We start from the raw sequence: 22,130 nt of genomic DNA, 5'->3' as shown, positions 1-22,130 counted from the left end.
ATACATCTTGGTGGCTCCTAATGTTGTTTTATAATAATTTGGTTTCATGCCATAATACTTATTCAAAAGAGACTTGTGCATGACAGCATCAAGAAACTAATATATAATTTCTGATCAATGAACAAGGATTTGGGGGCAGCACTTAAAATCTCTCACTCCCAAGCTAAATCTTGGAGTCACAGATCCTGACACTGAGTAGTGAAGCATCTTCTGTTGCACTGATTTTGAGAAAGCCTGTTACTGACATTCTCACTTTCTCCACTCTGCAGCACAAGTCTGAGTATCACCTCAAGATTAGAAGTGACATTTTCTTTTATCATGGCAACTGCTCAGGAATTGCTTTATTTTTTACATTTTCAAACCAATTGTTATTCATATTATGTCAGGTTTTATTCCCCACACACACTCTAGATGTTTTTTGAGGTTTGTTTTTCTGAAAATGAATCAGACACTACTGTGAAGATAATTGCTTTGAAATCTTGGTCTGTCATCTGTTGAGTTCCACTTGCAATGTTTAAAAACTGCGATAAGATCTTGTGGCATTTTTGTGGTTTCATTTTTTTTTCTGGTTTCTTTAATATCAAATCTTCAGTTTCCTTTTTTGTGTTTTTACAATTACCTCCACACACATACAATTAATGTTCCAATAAAATGAATATTTCTGTATTTCAGTTTCAAATACATGAAATCTTATTCACAGAGTCACACCAAATCACAGAATGTTGGCTGTTGGAGGAGACCTTGAAAGATCATCAAGTCTTCATAGAATTCCCATAATCCACCATCAGGATGATGGATAATGGCTTTAAGCCGAAGGAGGGTAGATTTAGACTAGATATTAGAAAGAAATTTTTTACAGTGAGGGTGGTGAGACGCTGTAACAGATTGCCAGATTGAAGTTGTGGATGCCCACTCCTTGGAATTGTTCAAGGCCTGGATGCATATGGCCTTGAACAACATGGTCTAGTGGAAGATATCCCTGGGTGTTGCTATTCAAAAGCAGTGCTATTTTCTGCCACAGCCACCTCCTCTGATGGACTGATGCCAGCTCTCTTTCTCCATCGTTTATCTCTCACCTCCACCTCAATCTGAAGGGGCAGATCAAATGCAACACTGCAGAAAGTGCATAGCTGGTATCCTGGTGGCTGCCCACTCATACTGCTAGCTGGCAAATGCTTTCTAGACTTCTCTTCCTTCACTAATTCCAAGGGGTTTTCATAAGCCTAAGCACGGTCCTGGGCCATTCATCTGTCATTTGATCCCTAATGAATATCCCCTGAAATTTTGTGGATTATCTTTAGTTTCTCAGATGCTTAGATGTTCTGAAATATTTTTTTTAATGATCAAGACAAATTATTCCTTAATTTCACCTATTTTTTTTTCTCCATAAATATACATATTTTTTTACCAGCCTAAATAAAATCCTTCTTATCTTACTGTTTTAAAGCATTGAATATTTGTTGGATCGGGTCAATGAACATACGCCTTTTCACTTTTGTAGCAATTTATGCACCTCTTAAACATTCCTCATAAATCAACCCTTCCTGGATCTGGTAATTTTTGTGATTCTGAGAGTTCCCCTCATTACATTTATCTCCTTCTTGGAACAAAATTTTGATAATTAGAAGACATGTTCCCTTCCTCACTGTCTTAGAATCAGAGGAGGGGCTGTCCCCTCTGCAGTACAGACTGATTCTCTTCAATTTTGCAGAGCAAAGCTTTAATTGCTTTTGGCTGTGGCATTAGATGAATGCTCTAGGATCGTAAATTAAATCTATGTTAAAAAACATAATGTCTTAGCTTAAAGAGTGGACAGAAATCATTTTACTTCAAAAGGAAAATAAAATGAAGATGCTGTCATTGAATTGGAGAGACATACAGAAATTGTATTCATAAACATACAGGGAAATACAAAATACACAAATTCCTAACATCTAATACAAATACAGGATACATGAAAATCCCCCCAAACCATCCCCTAACCAGGGTAAACCACAAGCCCCAGTGCTTGTTTTCTCCCCCCAGAGTCATTGTCTTCCTGGCCTTAACAGGCCATAATTGCACAGGAGAAAATTAGTCAGGCCATAAGAAGGCCATAAGCCGGCTTATTCCCCCATGTCACTGGATTAAGGACTCCCTCCAGAGAGCCAAAGGGAGGGAGGAACAGTGCGAGCGAGTTGGCCTTGCTGCTAGCTTGTAAAGAGACAGCAGAATTATGGGGTTGAATAACAAAGCTAAAATTTTCCAGGGTCCACCTGCCTCAAACCGTGACACCATAGTCTTATATCTCTCATCAATTATGATAATTAATGGGATGAAACAGCAGTACTGAACTGTACTAGCACTAGTTTCATTGTAGTGCTGGTAGTACTATACTAGCAAGTATTTTCGTAAGGCACAAAGCATTTTAACTATTTCTTTTGAGAAATTCCTTCCCTCCTTTCCCCACTAGCAAAACAAAATCTGATTCTTCATCAACATTATCCTACTTTAAATATTTTTTATATTTCTTTGGATCATTGTAACCTTATAGAGAAGTAAATCTTATAAAGCATTAACAGATAGTACATAAGAAAATTAACATTTATGCCTTGGTAACACATTCAGTCAAGATCTTTTTGAAACATTCTAAAAAACCCAAAAAATTAAACAAACAAACAAACAGTTGCAAGCACCAAAAGCTCATAATTTAAACAGATATTTTCAATTAATTAAGACAACAGTGACCAAATCTCTGTTTTTGTCAGAAGTTGTGACTATGGATATCCAGCCATAGTTAGTGTCTCAGTCTAAATTCAGTAATATTTTTCAAAGACTGTTCAAGTTGATTCTGTTGCTTACGCAGGCTAAATTCCCTCTTGTAAACAGAGAGCTGTTTTTCACAAAGGGGATTTTGGTTATTATTCTTGTCTTGATCTTGTAATGATCAAAATTCAGAAATATGTCAGAAAGTCTTTCCTATGTTGGAAGGAATGTCCTGATGTAAATCAGAACTCAGTTTAGTCTTCAGTAGAAAATGTGGTTTAAGGGTACTATCTGATTTCTTGATGGAGGTCCAATCAAGGTCGAGAGCTCAAGCCCTGTGAGTTCCCCAAGATCAAAAAATCCAAAATTCTGTTGGTTTTAGCCAGATTTGGCGACAACGGAGGTTCTTGGAATCAATACGGCTGACCAATATCATCGGGTATTGATCCTTTATTGTTCCAGTATTGCAGGCCTATGGCTCAGGCCTGTGGTGAAAGCATGGCACAGTAAAGCATGGAAGAAGAGGAGACAGGACAGGCAGGAAAAGAAGAAGTGCCTAGCAAGGAAACTGCTCCAATTTATATAACCTTGGAGTGCCTTGTTGGCATGGACTCATTGGTCCCCTATGAGTGACCACACATCACACTATTATTGATTATTGGTCCAACTACTGATAACACGCAAGGTTTGTTGATGCAGGTGCATGTCCTGTTGTCCCAAGATAACTTACTATGTTTCTAGCTACCAGTGTCTTGTTTTAGTTACAGTGCTGCAGGCACAGCACTGTTTTGGTACACTGCTAGCTGGCTCTGCACTTATGCTGAGCATGGCCTGCCACCATGTCAGGCTCTAGGCCTGCACTGCCAGATTGCTCACACCACTCGTAACTGGCATTCCCACAGTTGGTGGCATCAGCTTCTGAACCACTTGTTTATCATGCATGCCCTGTTTTTTCAGTATTCCTTCCTGCAACTAAGGGTGTTGACAAAAAAATTACCTGTTCCCCCGATCACTCAATCAGTTTACCCAGTCCCTTTTGATTGCTTTTTGGTCTTCTGCTTTTGACCTCATTGCTTCCCACCTGCATAAAGAGCAAGGGATAATAATCAGAGGGCTGTACCAAACTAGGCAGTCTTCTGGTAACATCTCTGACCTGGGCCCAAGGGAGGAAGCAGACTTCCCTGTGGGAAGGATCTGGCCGACATATGGGGCCCTCTGTTCCCCTCAGGAGGGAATCACCAATAACAATTACCCTCCTCTGTTTTTTAAGGGTGCAAGTCGTAATGCAAAAGATTTGCTTTAGGCAACCACCCAGATAGTATCTCTTCTGCCTTCTCATTTGCCTTACCCTCAACCTCCAGTGCCCCATACTTGTTGTGCAAGGGCAATTGAGAAGGTAAGGAGAGCCATGAGGGATTTCCCTTGCCTCTCCTGACAGGGACCTGTATCTGTTCCCCCTTGCTTCTTGGGTCATGTCCCTGCCTCTCAACTTCCAGTGCTCCATATCTGCTAGGAGGGTCTGAAGAGCCTGGTACCACCACGGCCACATACGACATGATGTGGTCCTCCATGGCATGTGAATCCAGCTCTCCTGTTTCACATCAACCCATCATATCCACCATGTGGAACAGAGACAGAAATATTAGCCCTGTGTTGTCCTCCCATATTTCAAAATGTCTTGGGAAGGGAATGGAGAATCTATCCTTTGCCCAGAGACCACTTTAAATAACAAGAGGAGTTCTCTGTAACTAGTGAAAATTGATCCACTTTTCTTAGTCATATACATGAGGCAACTGAAAAATCCCTGAGCTGTCACTCTCTTGAACTTCTCCAAGTTTTCATTTCACACAAAGGTAATTGGATTGCTCTGACATTGGTGTGGAAGTTTGTCTCAGTCCAGAGAGGGAAAGAGACTCAGTTCTTTTGAATATTCCTGTGTTGTGAAATGAGAGGCACAAGCAAGGCCAAAATATCAACAGCTAGACTATTTATTGCATAAATAAAGTGGATGGATCAGAAGGGGAGAGAGAGAGAATAGACAGAGAGAAGAGAGAGAATAGACAGAGAGAAGAGAGAGAACAGACAGAGAGAAGAGAGAGAGAGAGAAGAGGAAAGGAATTATATTACCACACCTCTCACCCCCCAAGACAGTTTGAGTCTGTGGAGGAAAGGTGCTGCAGTAGATGGTGGGTCTGTAGAGAAAGGGTGCTGAGGCTTTGGCTGGAGAAGAGATGCGGTCCTCTGGGCAGCCTCTTCAGCTCTATGAGTTGCAGCAGGTGGATCTTAGGAGACAGAGAGAAGGTTCAGTCTACTTCTTCCAGGCTCCATGGCCTCTTTTCTTCGGAGCAGCATTGTCCCAGGCTTTTCTTTCTCTCATGCTTTCTTTCTCAGTGGCATTGTCCTTCTCCTGTGTTTTCCTTCATCTGTGTTTTCGGTTCTCTGTTTTTCTTCTCCTGAGCCAGTAGTTGCTCAAGTCTTTTATACAGTTTTTTAGTCCTTAGGTATGTGTCCAAATATTGTCCCTCAAGAATTCAGGGGCCATGAAATCATCCTTAGGTAAGTATAAACAGGTGGTGAATCCATTGTCTCACCATCCTCCCTTTCCAGGGTACTTGATGGGTGGAGATTATCTTGTCTTATGCATATTCCCGAAGGTCCATTGTTGTCAGGCCAGCTGTGGTCCAGTGAGCAATGTTATCTTTGCACCTTCCAAGAGTCGTTCCAGGGGCTCTGCCTAACACATATCAGCTATTGTCTGGGCAAGCAGCAAGTGATTTTATCTTTGTTGAGTCACACCAGGAGAGACAAGCTTTTAGTCTCTCACAGAGTTACCTTAACATGTGCAAAATGCGAGCACACAGGGGCTCTGCTCATACATCGGTCCTCAGTTGGTTTTATTTAGCAATGTTTACAGACATACATCAGACTCTTTTCCTTACAGTAGATTGTTCATTTTGAGTGTCCCTTTTTGCAAGGATGTTAAATAGTGTGCTATGCCTTTTATATTTCTTTCATTTAGGATTGTGATTATTGCACAAGAATAAGAGAGCATATCTTGTATCAGAAGTTGTAATATTAGCTTGGCATGTTGGCATTTATGATGTCATACTCTTTCAACTGCATTCAGCTGTAGCTTACAAAAATAAGAATGCATAACAGATACAAAACTAAGTGATGTGGTTTGGTTTGGTTTTTTTAGTGAAGAGAATTGAATGTCAGTAGTCACGTTATGATTTTTTTGTATTGAAGTTTCTTTTTTTCCATTATATAGGGTCCACAGACTTGTGTAATTTATATGGTCTCTCATTATCAGAGAATAATCTTTGAATCATGTTTTAAGGACTGCCAAGAACAGTTCCTGTTCCTTCATTATGTGTGATATCTCCTGAAGAAACTTTGTTTATTGTAAAGGGAATTACTTATTACTTGAGCATGGAATCAGTTGCCAGTCTGAATCTGCTGTGCTTATTTTTGCAACACCAAGAAGGCCAATGGCATCCTGGCCTGCAGCAGAAATAGTGTGGCCAGCAGGAGCAGGGAAGTCATTCTTCCCCTGTGCTTAGCACGGGTTAGACCACACCTTGAGTCCTGTGTCCAGTTCTGGGCCCCTCAGTTTAAGAAGGACATTGAGACTCTTGAATGTGGCCAGAGAAGGGCAACAAGGCTGAGGAGAGGCCTCGAGCACAGCCCTGTGAGGAAAGAGTGAGAGAGCTGGGGTTGCTTAGTCTGGAGAAGAGGAGGCTCAGGGGAGACCTTCTTGCTCTCTACAACTACCTGAAGGGAGGTTGTAGCCAGATGGGGGTTGGTCTCTTCTCCCAGGCAACCAGCAGCAGAACAAGAGGACACAGTCTCAAGCTGCGCCAGGGGAGGTTCAGGCTGGAGGTGAGGAGAAAGTTTTTCACAGAGAGTTGTTGGCTACTGGAATGGGCTGCCTGGGGAGGTGGTGGAGTCACCACTCTTGGAGGTGTTCAAAAAAGATTGGATGTAGCACTTGGTTCCATGGTTTAGTTGTCAGAAGGTGTTAGGTATTAGGTAATAGGTTGGACTTGGTGAACTTATGAGCCCTGTAGAACCTTCATGTTTTCTAAATATATAAGAGATTAGGTTGTGACTAATATGTAGCTCTAAACCTGCAGCATGACAGAACCATCAGTTTCTTTTCCTAGGAACTTGCATAACAAGTAAAGGGCTCTCTGTCAGCTTGTACTCCTTGAAAGTTTGGGGTTCCTTAAAAGATTAGTCTATCTTCTTTAGGGTTTCCCTGGGATATTGCACTTCCAGCTGCTCCTGGATCTCATCACATATTTATTTCCATCGTGTTTTCCTCCTTTTGTCTTAAAGAGTTTCTGAAAATGTGCAGTTCTCAGTAAGTCTTTGCATTATCATTCCTTGTGATGACATTCCCCGTTCTCATCCTTCAGTGCATTGGAAAAACCTTCTCAAGAGGGAACTGGTACTAAATAGACCCTATTTTAGCAGGGAAGCAATCTTTTATCCTTCTATACAGTTGCTGACATTTAGCATGTGCCTCTCTGAGGGCCTAATTGCTCTTTCCATTGGGCCCTGAAACAAGTAGTTTGCCCACCCATTGGATTTAATGATGTCTGTGATTGCTTGTAAATAAAGACTCTCTTGGTGGCCATCATTATCCCTATCGGTGTGACAGGCTGTCATTCCCTACATAGGTGTCACTATCTTTTACAGCAATCCAGAATGGCTGTGTTCTGAATCCATCATACTGCCTTGCTCAGTGGGACCAGATTTCACAGCAAGTGCCTTGAAATTCTCTAGCAACCTTAATTTATTCATCTTCACTTTCATCTCCTCTTTACATTTTTAATTTTCCTAGTTGGAAATACTCCTCCTAAGCAAATTTTATTTTTTGCTGCCATGGTCTGATATGATGCCTGATGTCCCATCTTTGTTGTGGAGTCACTAACGTGGGCTACAGAATGTATAATCATACTTATAAACCAAATAGTTACTTATTTGCAAGTACTATCCAAAATGAGAGAGCCTGTAACTCACTGTATTCTATCTTTCACTTTATGAAGTCTCTGCTGTTGTGCTGTTTTCTATACTGAGAGAGGAGTCCAGGTTCCTCTGCACCTTGGCTGCAAGTTGGTTACAAGCTCTGACTATCTCTGCTCTCTGGCTGTATGAAACGATCAAAAGTGCCCTGTATTGCCCCTCAGGAAGGCACTGAAGATGGTAGGGGGATGTCCCAGGTGGGTGAAATACAAAGCACAAGCCAGCTTCATGAGTACAGAGATATGAAAGGCTATTATGGAACTAAATAAAACTGTACTTTAAACTTGCGAGTTTACATTTTATCTAAGGAGTCCTGATAGCTATTAAATAACAAGAGAGATACCTAAATTTTGTACAAGATCAGGGGAATCACCTACTCTACATTGGGATCATGATTTAAGTTATATGCTTAAACACTGGTGTTGAATTCTTAAATATTATAAGCGAAAACTAAAAATACTTTTTATAGCAGAGGGAGGCCTTGACTACATTAAATAACTGACTGTCTGTCACAGAGGCACCCACAAAACAGACAACAGCAGCCACCTGAAAATGTGGATTTATCAAAGTTACTCCTTCCAACACAATAAAATTAAAGGTGTGGATGTCAGTCAGAATTATACTGCTGCACAGCCAGTTAAGCTGTCTAGAAAGATGAACCAAAATGGGTACTTACTCAGAAAGAGAAGATCTCCCCATGGCTGCCCGAAATACATGCACTCACCAAAAAGGGGAATTGACACCTTAGACAAGGTCACAGTCTCTGGAGAGAGGATTCAGCTGCTTGACATATGGAAACCAGCTCTCTGAACTGTCTCCATAGCAGGACTCCATTTATACTCTGTTGAGAGTGCACTGAGGTCAATTTTGCAATTAATTGGAGGGATGAGTCCTCCACGCAACACCAAACCTGGGCCAGATCTTATGGGCTCAGAGGCACCAATTAATGCATGCAAGGTGTCATGCAGATCTTCATCAGCTCCTAGCAAGCCTTTTGTCAGGCTTTTTTGTACTTGTCTGGGCAGTTGTACGTACCACAGTAGCCCACCTTCTTTGCAGTGTCACCTGTTTCTCAGCTGCCAGTTTGATGTGATGATATCTGATTTCAGTTAGAACAGAACTAATTCATAGAGCCATAGAATCATAGAATCATTCAGGTTGGAAAAGACCCCTGGGATCATCAAGTTCCACTGATAACTCTACTCTACAAAGTTCACCCCTAAAACATATCCCCAAGCACCACATCTAAATGACCTTTAAAATATCCAGGGATGGTGACTCAATCACCTCCCTTAGTGCCTATTCTAATGTCTGACAGCTCTTTCAGTCAAAAGCAATTTTCCTAATGCTTAGTCTAAACCTACCCTGTTCCAGTTTGAAACCATTCCCTCTTGTTCTATTACTAATTACCTGTGAGAAGAGACCAGCACCAACTTCTCAACATCCTTTCAGGTACTTCTAAGATCAGGTGACCCATCTGGTGGATGGGGGGAGGCCTGTGGATGTGGTCTACCTGGACTTCAGCAAGGTCTTTGACACTGTCCCCCACAGTAAACTGCTGACTAAGCTGTCAGCTTGTGGCTTGGACAGCAACACTCTGTGCTGGGTTAGGAACCGGCTGGAGGGCCGAGCCCAGAGAGTGGTGGTGAATGGCGTCACATCAGGCTGGCAGCCAGGCACTAGTGGTGTCCCCCAGGGATCAGTGCTGGGCCCCATCCTCTTTAATATCCTCATTGATGGTCTGGATGAGGGGGTTGAGTCAGTCATCAGCAAGTTTGCAGATGACACCAAGTTAGGAGCAGATGTTAGTCAGTTAGAGGGTGGAAAGGCTCTGCAGAGGGACCTCGACCGACTGGACAGATGGGCAGAGTCCAACAGGATGGCATTCAACAAGTCCAAGTGCTGGGTGTTACACTTTGGCCACAACAACCCCATGCAGAGCTACAGGCTGAGGTCAGAGTGGCTGAGAGCTCCCAAACAGAGAGGGACCTGGGGGTGCTGATTGACAGCTGCCTAAACATGAGCCAGCAGTGTGGCCAGGTGGCCAAGAGGGCCAATGGCATCCTGGCTTGCATCAAGAATAGTGTGGCCAGCAGGAGCAGGGAAGTCATTGTGCCCCTGTACTCTGCATTGGTTAGGCCACACCTTGAGTCCTGTTTCCAGTTCTGGGCCCCTCAGTTTAAGAAGGACATCGAGACACTTGAGCATGTCCAGAGAAGGGCAACAAGGCTGGGGAGAGGCCTTGAGCACAAGCCCTATGAGGAGAGGCTGAGGGAGCTGGGATTGTTTAGCCTGGAGAAGAGGAGGCTCAGGGGTGATCTCATTGCCCTCTACAACTACCTGAAAGGTGGTTGTAGCCAGGAAGGGGTTGGTCTCTTCTCCCAGGCAACCAGCACCAGAACAAGGGGACACAGTCTCAAGCTGCGCCAGGAGAAGTTTAGATTCGAGGTGAGGAGAAAGTTCTTCACCCAGCGACTCGTTCGTCATTGGAATGTGCTGCCCAGGGAGGTGGTGGAGTCACCATCCCTGGAGGTGTTCAAGAGGGGATTGGATGTGGCACTTGGTGCCATGGTCTAGTCGTGAGGTTTGTGGAGACAGGTTGGACTTGATGATCCTCGAGGTCTCTTCCAACCTTGGTGATACTGTTATACTTGTAGAGAGTCATGAGGCCTCCCCTTAGCCACCTCTTCTTCAAATTAACCATCCCCAGCTCCTTCAGTCAGTCTTCATCAGATTTACTCTCAAGGCCTTTCACAGCTTCCTTGCCCTCCTCCACACTTGCTCCACCATCTTGATCTCTTTCTTCTGTTAGGTGCCCAAAACTGGACACAATACTGGAGGTGTGGCCTCACCAGTGTCACATACAGGGGGACAAACACCTCCCTACTCCTGCTGCACATAACATTTCTAATACAAGCCAGGATGCCATTGGCTTTCTTGGCCACTTTTCAATTAGCACCCCCAGGTCTCTTTCTTCTAGACAGCTTTCCAGCCATACTGCCCCAAGCCGGTAGCATTGCTTGGGATTGTTGTGCCACAAGTTCAGGACCTGGCATTTGGCCTTGTTGAAGCTCATCCTGTTAACCCTGGCCACTGATCCAATCTATCCAAGTCACTCTGTAGAGCTTCCCTACCTTGGTGCAGATCAGCTCTCCACCTAACTTGGTGTCATCTGCTAATTCACTGATGACACACTCTGTATCCTTATCAAGATCATCAATAAAGATGTTAGATGGAAATGGTCCCAACACTGAGCCCTGAGGAATACCACTTGTGACTGGCTGCCATCTGGATTTAATTCCATTGACTACCTCTCTTAGGGCCCATTCACCCAGCCAGTACTTTATCCAGCAGAGCATTGCTCATCCAAGCCACAAGCAGTCAGTTTGTCCACAAGAATTCTGTGGGAAACAGTGTCAAAGGCTTTTAGGAAGTCTAGGTAGACAATATCCACAGCCTTTCCATCATCCAGTGGTCAGTCATCTTGTCATGGAAGTAGATCAGATTCATCAGGCGGGATCTGCCCTTCATAAACCCATGCTGGCTGGGCCTGATCCCCTGGTTGTCCTCTATATGGCATGTAATGGTGCTTGAGATGCCCTGCTCCATGCCCTGCCCTGGTACCAAGGTCATCCTGACAGCTCTATAGTTTCCTGGATCCTCTTTTCTGCCTTTCCTGTAGATGGGTGTCACATTTGCTACCCTCCAGTCCTTTGAGACCTCCCCAGTCAGCCAGGACTTCAGGCAGATAATAGAAAGTGGCTTGGGGAGCACATCTGCCAACTCCCTCAGCACACTTGACTATAGCCCATCTGGCCCCACAGACTTGTGTGCTTCTAAGTGGTGTACAGTCACTGACCACTGCCTCATTTCATAAAATCTTAGAATCAATAAGATTGGAAAAGACCTCATAGATCATCAAGTCCAACCTGTCACCCAACACCTCATGACTAACTAAACCATGGCTTCAAGTGCCACGTGCAATTCCCTCTTGAACACCTCCAAGGATGGTGACTCCACCACATCCCTGGGCAGCACATTCCAGTGGCCAACAACTCTCTCTGTGAAGAACTTTCTCCTCACCTCCAGCCTAAACCTCCCCAGGCACAGCTTAAGACTCTGTCCTCTTGTTCTGGTGCTGGCTGCCTGGAAGAAGAGACCAACCCCCACCTGGCTACAACTTCCCTTCAGGGAGTTGTAGACAGCAATAAGGCCTCCCCTGAGCCTCCTCTTCTCCAGGCTAAACAACCCCAGCTCCCTCAGCCTCTCCTCACAGGGCTGCGCTCAAGGCCTCTCCCCACCCTCGTTGCCCTTTTCTGGACACGTTCAAGTGTCTCAATGTCCTTCTTAAACTGAGGAACCCAGAACTGGACACAGGACTCAAGATGTGACCTAACCAGTGCAGAGCACAGGGCAGAATGACCTCCCTGCTCCTGCTGGCCACACTGTTCCTAATGCAGGCCAGGATGCCATTGGCCCTCTTGGCCACCTGGGCTCACTGCTGACTCATGTTCAGCTGCTGTCAACCAGTATCCCCAGGTCCCTTTCTGCCTGGCCACTCTCCAGCCACCCTTACCCCAGCCTGTAGCACTGCCTGGGGTTGTTGTGGCCAATGTGTAGAACCTGGCACTTAGATGTGTTAAATCTCATGTCCTTGGATTCTGCCCATCTGTCCAGCCTGTCAAGGTCCCTCTGCAGAGCTCTCCTACCCTCTAACAGCTCCTGCCCCCAGCTTGGTGTCATCTGCAAATTTACTGATGATGGACTCAATCCCCTCCTCCAGATCATCAATAAAGATATTGAACAGCATGGGGCCCAGCACTTATCCCTGGGGGACACCACTGATGCCTGGCTGCCATCTAGATGTGGCACCATTCACCACCACTCTCTGGGCTCAGCCTCCAGCCAGTTCCTAACCCAGCTCAGAGTGCTGCTGTCCAAGCCAGGGGCTGACAGCTTGGCCAGGAGTTTGCTGTTGGGGACAGTGTCAAAGGCCTTGCTGAAGTCCAGGCAGACTACATCCACAGCCTGCCCCACATCCACCAGACCGTCACCTGGGCATAGAAGGAGATCAGGCTTCATTCTGATTCCCCTCTCTGACTCCTAGATCATGAGGCTGGGTGTCCAGGGAACTGCTTGATCCACTGTTAAAGACTGAGGCAAAGCAGGCATTGAGCACCTCAGCCTTTTCCTCATCCCTAGTCACTCTCCCTCTGCATCCAACAAAGGATGAAGATTTCCCCTAGTCCTCCTTCTGTTGTTAATGAATTTATAGAAACACTTTTTATTATCCTTAATGGCTGTAGCTAGGTTGAGCTCTAGCTGTGCTTTGGCTCTCCTGATTTTCTCCCTGCATAGCTCCACTCCATCTTTATATTCTTGAGGAGAGACCTGGCCCCTCTTCCAAAGGCCACAGACTCTCCGTTTGTTCTTGAGGTCCAGCCCAAGGTCCCTACTCAGCCAGGCCAGACACCTTCCCCACAGACTCATTTTTTGGCACACAGGGACAGCTGCTCCAGAGCCTTTAAGACTTCCCTTTTACATCCAGTCTTCCTGGACTCTTATATCCTTCAGGGCAGCCTTCCTAGGGACTTTGTCAATCAGTTTCCTGACGAGGCTAAAGTTTGTCCAAGGTGGCAGTTTTACTAGCCCCTCTCCTTGTTTCCCCAAGGGTTGAAAACTTAGTTATCACATGACTGCTGTGTCCCAGATGGCCTCCAACCATTACTTCCCAAACAAATTCTTCCCTATCCATTAGGGCACCTTCACTTGCTGGCTCCCTCATGATCTCTGCTGTATTCCATTTCCAGCAGACATCTAGGAAGCTGAAATCCCCCATGAGAACCAGGTGTAGAAATTGCGACACCTCTCTGAACTGCTTATAAAAAATGTCATCTGCCTCTTCATTCAGTAATTTTTAGTGATTTTACTTTTCAGCTCAATTTCTTATAAATAACTGAACTTTCTGAAATTGATGGTTTATTTTCACAGCCAAAGTCTGCTTCTATTAGACATAATGCTTGATGTTTACATTTACTACCAAGGGTTGGTGTGCATGCCAAGGTCACTGCTAAATCCTTTTGCAATGGTTCAGCACAAGGGCTAACCTGCCTGCTCTCCCAACAAAGGAGGGGAAGAGTAACACACAAAACTTAGGGTTGAGATAAAGAGGAGTTTAATATCACATGAGATATCAATCACAATTCATAACTACCTTAGGTAATAATCTAATGAATCTAGTAATACAATGCATTATTACCTTAGCTTAGCCTATTTGCAGAAGAAGCACAGTGAAATACACAAGGAAAAAAACCAAAACCAGCATGGAACAGGAAACCCAAATCAGCAGTTAGATGACTCCCACCTATTCTGCTGCTGTGCCACCGGAGAGCTGCCCACACCCAAGAACCTGGAACCCAGAAGCAGCAACTAGAGCAGGCAGTCTCCCATGTTGCAGTCTGAAGTTCAAGGCCTGTAATACTTTGCTCTAGTCAGCACTTTCACTTTTTGCAGCTGGCATGACTGTGGCATGGTATGAATAAGAGCAGCAGGTTCAACTCAATCCATGACACCTGTGCACCACATGGCAGAGTAAAAGGCCACACCTGCAGGGAGGAGTGAACAAGACAGGCAGCCTGAAACTGAATAATCAGTCATTTTATTCCATGAAGCTGAGGGATCATGAATGTCAAGATCTCTTATTTTCAGTCTTCTTCCTCCTAGTTTTCCATTCCCAATATCTGAGGAGGACTCTGCCTACCTGCCTTCAATCCCAACCTATGTATTCCTGAATCCTGTTCCTGAATCCATTTCTTGTCTTCTGCAGAGTCTGGTTTGAGACTTCTGCCACAGTGTCAGCTGTAATGCCAACTGACTGCCATTAGCAGGGCTGTGTTAAACATCAATTTTGTATATATTCACTTATATTTTATTTTATTTTTAATTTTCATTAAAGTACTTTAAGTTTTCTTTGACAGTTCATAAGTCTCTCTCCCTTATTCACTTTTGTTAGCCCTTAGGGAAGGGAGAATTGTTAATAGAAAGCATCTGTCAGTTGTTTAGTACCTGGCCCAGCCCTCAACCTTGAGAGATGGGCACACAATAAAAGGAAGTTCTACTCCAGAAATTATAATTGGACTAGATAGGTGAAATTCCATAGGCATTTGTCAGTATTTTACATGAAATAAACTAATATAGTTTTCCTAGTGAAGCATGGATGTCAGAAAAACCCTTCATGTTTACAAAAATGAACTTGTAATTTCAGAGAGAAAGCATCATTTACGAATAGAATAGAATAGAATAGAATAGAATAGAATAGAATAGAATAGAATTAACCAGGCTGGAGAAAGACTTTCAAGATCATCAAGTCCAACCTATCACCCAACACCATCTCATCAACTAAACCATGGCACCAAGCACCCCATCCAGTCTCTTCCTAAACACCTCTGGGGATGGTGACTCCACCACCTCCCTGGGCAGCATATCCCAAAGGCCAATCTCTCTTTCTATGAACAATTTCTTCCCAACATCCAGCCTAAACCTCCCCTGGCACAGCTTGAGACTGTGTCTTCTTGTTCTGGTGCTGCTTGCCCGGGAGAAGAGACCAACCCCCACCCGGCTACCACCTCCCTTCAGGGAGTTATAGAGAGCAAGAAGGTCTCTCCTGAGCCTCCTCTTCTCCAGGCTAAGCAACCCCAGCCCCCTCAGCCTCTCCTCACAGGGCTGTGCTCCAAACCCCTCCCCAGCTTTGTTGCCCTTCTCTGGACACCTTCCAGCAACTCAACATCTTTCCTAAATTGAGGGGCCCAGAACTGGACACAGGACTCCAGGTGTGGCCTGACCAGTGCTGAGGACAGGGCACAATGACTTCCCTGCTCCTGCTGGCCACACTGTTCATGATGCAGGCCAGGATGCTGTAATGGGTTGGGGCAGACCCCCTCCCCACCACGTGCAGAAATAACGACTCAGACAAACGGATTGCAAAAGTAGTGGAGAGTTTAAATAGAGAACAGTGAGTGTGCACAAAAGGAAACATGGTGACAAGAAAGAAACCAAAGTAAACCCAGATAGACTCCAAACCCCACCTGAGGGTGCATCCAAAACCCCCAGGGCTCCTTCCTCCCCCTCCCTCTGCTGGGCTAGTCTCAGCTGGCCAGGCCTGAGACTGCCCATCCCCCTGTGGCCTTGGGCCCAATCAGGCCCATGGCCGGGAGATCTCTCCCCCAGTTACCAAGTCTCGGGGAGGGAAGGAAAGAGGAAGTGCCAGACCCCACCGCAAAATTTATAGTGGTGCAAGGGATTATGGTAGAAATACCTAATTTCCTGCGTCCGCCCACTGGGATGGACTTCTGGACACAGGAAACACCCCTGTAGCAGAGGGCACCCAGCCCAAACTACGACAGATGCCATTGGCCACCTTGGCCACCTGGGCACACTGCAGGTTCATGTTCAGCTGCTGTCAACCAGTATCCCCAGGTCCCTTTCTGCCTGGCCACTCTCCAGCCACTCTGACCCCAGCCTGTAGCACTGCATGGGGTTGTTGTGGCCAATGTGTAGAACCTGTCACCTAGATGTGTTAAATCTCATGTCCTTGGACTCTGCCCATCTGCTCAGCCTGTCAAGGTCCCTCTGCAGAGCTCTCCTACCCTCTAACAGCTCCTGCCCCCAGCTTGGTGTCATCTGCAAACTTACTGATAATGGACACAATCCCCTCCTCCAGATCATCAATAAAGATATTGAGCAGGATGGGGCCCAGCACAGATTGCAGAAAGAATTTTCACCATGTTAAAAGTGGCTATGATTGGTTGCAGATGGTACTGTGTATTAAATTAATACGTATCTAAAAAGCATAACTGGTAGAGATATGACATCTTGTTTAAGAAACCTGTTCATGTTCACTAAACTCATTTGGAAAAGTCCCCAGGAGTAAAAAATAAGAGGAAAAAAATAATAGAAGAAATGACATATATGTAAAGCATTGCTCTAAACACAGCTTTGCAGTCTTTAAGCTAGCTTTACTTTTGTCTTTCGCATGACTTTCACATTGCTACAAACTGGTGAAAACCTGACCTTTTTCCCTCTGACTGATTGAAGTTCTGACAATAGGCCTAATCCTACTTAGAATCTAATTGCTATGATAGTCCCTGCTACAGGGGAAGTTTTGATTCTGACTCCTCAATATTCTTGCTCTTTTGTGATTTTAAAGTGGCTGTGTCTTTTGTGCTGTCCTAGATGTGTGTGGTTCTGATTGAGTGGTATATTTTTCAGTAATAGCACTTTTATTTTTCCATGGAGAATTTCCAATTGCCCTTTTTTAAAAACAAAAGAGTCCTTTCATTTTTCTGAAATCCTCATATTGTCTGATAGTTTCCAATGCAGTTGATTCTGAAAGCTAGGAAGAATAGCAGAGCATTCTTCATAATTTTTAGCTGAAAAGAAATCATCATGGCTAAGAAAAGTAATGAAATTCACTCCTTTCATGGTCATCTGTGAATGCTCTCAATTTTCCTGTGAAGATAATATACTTCCTTTGAATATTAATACCCAGCTGATTGCTGACATACAGTTTCTGATTCAGATCCCTGATTTAACTTGTTATGCCACCTCAGAAAACCCTCATAAATTACTGTAGGTTAACCTCAGGAAGCAAAAAAAAAAATTCCCCACTTTTTTTTGTAGTTATTGTTTGGTTTGATTTTTTTTTTATTCATTGGTTAAGTGTTTGGAGAAAATAACTAATCTCTGTTCTCTACACATCAAGAACTTCTACAGCCCTTGGCTTTTTGCAGCTGTCTTCTCACATGTGCAGCATCAGTGCTTCTTGCATGTCCTGCAAAAGAAGAGCTGTGTCAGAGAATTATCATGACTGTTCTGTAAATACTCTGCAAGAATAGTCCAAAGGTGGCATGGGAAGGTAAAAGGATAAATCTTCACTATTTCTCTATTTTCTGCTTAAGCTTTTGCTTCCTGTTTGGTTTTTTTTTTCCTCTACTTATTCAACTTTTGCTCTAGACCAAAATCCTCATTCAGAGTTCCCTAGTTACATTCTTCTACACCTGATTCCTTACAATATGTGCTTTTGTGTATTCAAATTTGCAGAATCACAGGGTTAGAAGGGACCTCTGAGGATCATCTAGTCTAACCCTCCTGCTACAGGAGGTTCCCCTAAATCAGGTTCTGCAGAAATGCATGCAGGCAGGATCTGAGTGTGTCCAGGGAAGGAGATCCCAATCTGGGCATCCTGTTCCAGTGCTCAGACACCCTCACAAAGCAGAAGTTTTCCTTTATGATTAGGTAGAACTTCCTGCATTCTTATTTGGATATTCTGCCCCTTGTCCTCTCACTGTGCACTACCAAAAAGAGTCTGGCCACATCCCCTTGACACCATCACTTTAGATATTTCTAAGCATTGATAAGATCCACTCTCAGTCTTCTCAAGTGAAAAAAAAACCCAGACCTCTCAACCTTTCCTAATAAAAGAGATGTTTCTGTCCTCTAATTGTCTTTGTAGCCTTCCAGTGGACTCTCAGCAGTAGTTCTGTCTCTCTTGAATTGGAGTGCCCAGATCACAGAATCACAGAACAGTCTGGGTTGGAAGGGGCCTCCAAAGGTCATCTAGTCCAAACCCTCTGCAGTCAGGAGAGACATCCTCAACTAGATCATGTCACCCAGAGCCCTGTCCATCCTCACCTTGAATATCTCCAGGGATGGGGCCTCAACCACCTCTCTGGGCAACTGGTTCTGGTGCTCAGCCACCCTCATGGTAGAGACCTTGTTCCAAACATCCAATCTAAATCTACTCTTCTCTAGTTTGAAGCCATTGCCTCTCATCCTATCACCACTGGCCTTCTTAAACAGTTCTTCTCCAGCCTTCTTGCAGGCCCCTTTCAGATACTAGCAGGCTGCTATTAGGTCTCACTGGAGCCTCTTCTTCTCCAGGCTGAACACCTCCAGCTCCCTCAGCCTGTCTTCATAGCAGAGGTCTTCCAGCCCCCTGATCATTTTTGTGGCCCTCCTTTAGAGCTGCTCCATCAGGTCCATACCCTTCCTGTACTGAGGACTCCAGAACTGGATGCAGTACTCCAGCTGTGGTCTTACCAGAGCAGAGTAGAGAGGCAGAATCACCTTTCTTGATTTGCTGGCCATGCTTCTTTTGATGTAGCCTAGGATGTGATTGGTCTTCTGGGCTGCAAGTCTACACTGTCTGCAAGACAACACTGTCTGCTCATGTCCAGCTTCTCATCTGTCAGCACCCCCAAGTCCTTTTTCTCAGGGCTGCTTTCTATCACCTCATCCCCCAGTCTGTATTGATAGTGAGGATTGTTCTGGCTCAAGTGCAGGACCTTGTATTTGCCCTTATTGATGCTCATGAAGTTCACCTGGGCCACCCCTCCAGCCTGTCCAAGTCCCTCTGGATGCCATTCTGTCCTTCTCGCCTATTGATGGCACCACTCAACTTGATGTCCTCTGCAAATTTGCTGATGGTGCACTCAATCCCACCATCTATGGCATTGATAAAAACAGCACAGGTCCCAGTACAGACCCCTGAAGGGCACCACTGTCACTGCTCTCCATCTGAGCTCTGAGACATTGAGCACTGACATCTGGATGTGACCATCCAGCCAATTCCTTACCCACTGAACAGTCCACCCATCAAACCTGTATCTCTCTGACTTGACAAGTAAGATGTTATGGGGCCCTGTGTCAAAGGCCTTGCAGAAGTCCAAATATAAATATCTATAAAGAGATACTCTTAGACAGATCCCCTTAGATACTAGGAACTACAGCAGCTTTGCAGAAAGGAAACGAGAAGAAAAAATTCACCATGATATCTGAAAGTTTATTGTAGCCTGTCCTAGTAGAGATAAATTATTTCCTCTCTAATACTACTATGAATGAACACAGCCCAGGCACTTGCAGAGCTCTAAATCCAGTCAATATGTCCCTGAGTTGATTATGCAGAAGCTCAGCTGCTTTGATAATTACACAGCAATTGCAATCCATGACATCTTAGAGAACTTTGGATAAAGGCAGTGTGCAATAACTTTTTGGAAAATTAGTAATGTGTTTTGGATATAGAATTTGTGCTTTGAAACTAAATGAGCATTAAGCATAAAACTAAAGTGGTAACAAGTACAAACAAAATGCTAACTTATATCAGGTTGTCATCTCTACTCCAGTAGAAATTCAGAGACAGGACCTCTCATTAAATTAACCTCAACCTCTTACAGGAGAATCTTATTTATAATTTCATTGCTATTTTTAGTGCTGTTATACTTGTTTGTGGAAAAAACAATAGAATAGAATAGAATAGAATAGAATAGAATAGAATAGAATAGAATAGAATAGACCAGACCAGGTTGGAAGAGACCTTTGAGATCATCGAGTCCAACCTGTCATCCATCATCATCTAATTAACTAAACCATGGCACCAAGCACCCCATCAACTCTCTTCCTAAACACCTCCAGTGATGGTGACTCCACCACCTCCCTGGGCAGCACATTCCAATGGACAATCTCTCTTTCTATGAAGAACTTCTTCCTAACATCCAGCCTAAACCTCCCCTGGCACAGCTTGAGACTGTGTCCTCTTGTTCTGGTGCTGGTTGCCTGGGAGAAGAGACCAACCCCTACCTGGCTGCAACCTCCCTTCAGGGAGTTGCAGAGAGCAAGAAGGTCTCCCCTGAGCCTCCTCTTCTCCAGGCTAAGCAACCCCAGCTCCCTCAGCCTCTCCTCCCAGGGCTATGCTCCAAACCCCTCCCCAACTTTGTTGCCCTTCTCTAGACACCTTCCAGCAAATGTACCTAAACATTTGAACAGGTTTGTCTCCAAGGTTTGCTTGATATGTAAATACTAAGAATAGCTTGAATCAGTTGCACAGAAACTTATTTGAGGTTTAAAAATTGTTTTCTCAGTATCATGAGAGGTCCATGTCATAGGAATACCTGTTTTAAAAATTATTTTATTATCCATAGCAAAATAATGTTACACATTTGAATGATATTATTCTCAGAGTAATTAATTTCACTGGAACAAAAAGAATGCAGGTGCTCCCAAACAATGACTGTTCTTTCTGTGCAGTGATGAGTGTTACAGGTGCTATAAGTTCATTCTCTACTGAGCCTGTTTCAATTAATATTGCCACTTCCAATAAAATAATGGGTGGGAGTTATGAGAGCACTTATCTGTTAAAAATGTGATTCAGGGGCTCTGAATTTTCCTTCTGCTTGCTCAGAATCAACACATCAGATTCTATCCAGAACTTGTCCTGGTTGCTATTGTTGCCTCTTAAATTTAAAACATTTAAACACTTCTATGAGAGGTCTCTGCCCGACGGAAGAAATGCAAACGGAGAAAGCCTGCCACTTTGAGCAGTGTGCTGCCTACGGTGCACTTACAGAATAGGTATGAGGCTCTGCAGGAGGAACAGGTCATCAGTGAGGATGAGGACTCAAGAAGGTCAGAAGCTGCACCAATGACAGGTATGAGGCTCTGCAGGAGGAACAGGTCATCGGTAAGGTTGAGGACTCAAGAAGGTCAGAAGCTGCACCAATGACAAGTATGAGGCTCTGCAGGAGGAACATGTCATTGGTAAGGTTGAGGACTCAAGAAGGTCAGAAGCTGCACCAATGACAGGTTGCCTCAGGCCAGCCATCAAAACTAATCTGGAAAAGAAACCTCGTAGGGTCACTGTTATAGGAGACTCTCTACTGAAGGGAGCAGAGGGCCCAATATGCAGACCAGACCCATTTCATAGAGAGGTCTGCTGCCTCCCTGGTGCCCAAGTAAAGAATGTTGTAGATAAAATTCCCAAACTCGTGAGTCCTTCAGACTACTACCCACTGCTGGTCTTTCAGGTGGGTAGTAATGATGCAACAATGAGAGGCTCACAATCAATTTAAAGAGATTTCAGAACCTTAGGGCAACTGCTAAAGGGATCAGGAGCTCAAGTTGTGTTCTCTGCTATCCCTCTAACGTCAGCGATGGACAAGGGAACATTGAGGAAGAGCCAACAGGTCAATTCATGGCTCCGGGGCTGGTGCCATCGACAGGGCTTTGGGTTCTACAATCATGGCTTGGTTTACAAGGCACCAGAGCTGAAAACAACTTATGGGACACACTTGTCCCAGAGGGGGAAAAGGATCCTGGGGCAGGAATTGGCAGGGCTCATTGATAGGGCTTTAAACTAGACTTGAAGGGGGAAGGGGTTAATAGTCTCTTGCTGGCCTGTGACAAACAGAGGGACAGCTCAGCAGAGGCAGAGGGATGGAGAGCTAGTAAGGGCTCTCAACTTGCAGCCCTGAGGCAAGCCACGAATGATGCACCAGGACATTCTGTGGAAACCGAGGGGAACT

The sequence above is a fragment of the Dryobates pubescens genome, chromosome 9, assembly GCF_014839835.1.
Source record: "Dryobates pubescens isolate bDryPub1 chromosome 9, bDryPub1.pri, whole genome shotgun sequence".
In the NCBI taxonomy this organism is placed as follows: Eukaryota; Metazoa; Chordata; class Aves; order Piciformes; family Picidae; genus Dryobates; species Dryobates pubescens.
The sequence above is the reverse complement of the archived record's forward strand: the minus strand, read 5'-3'. Positions refer to the sequence as shown.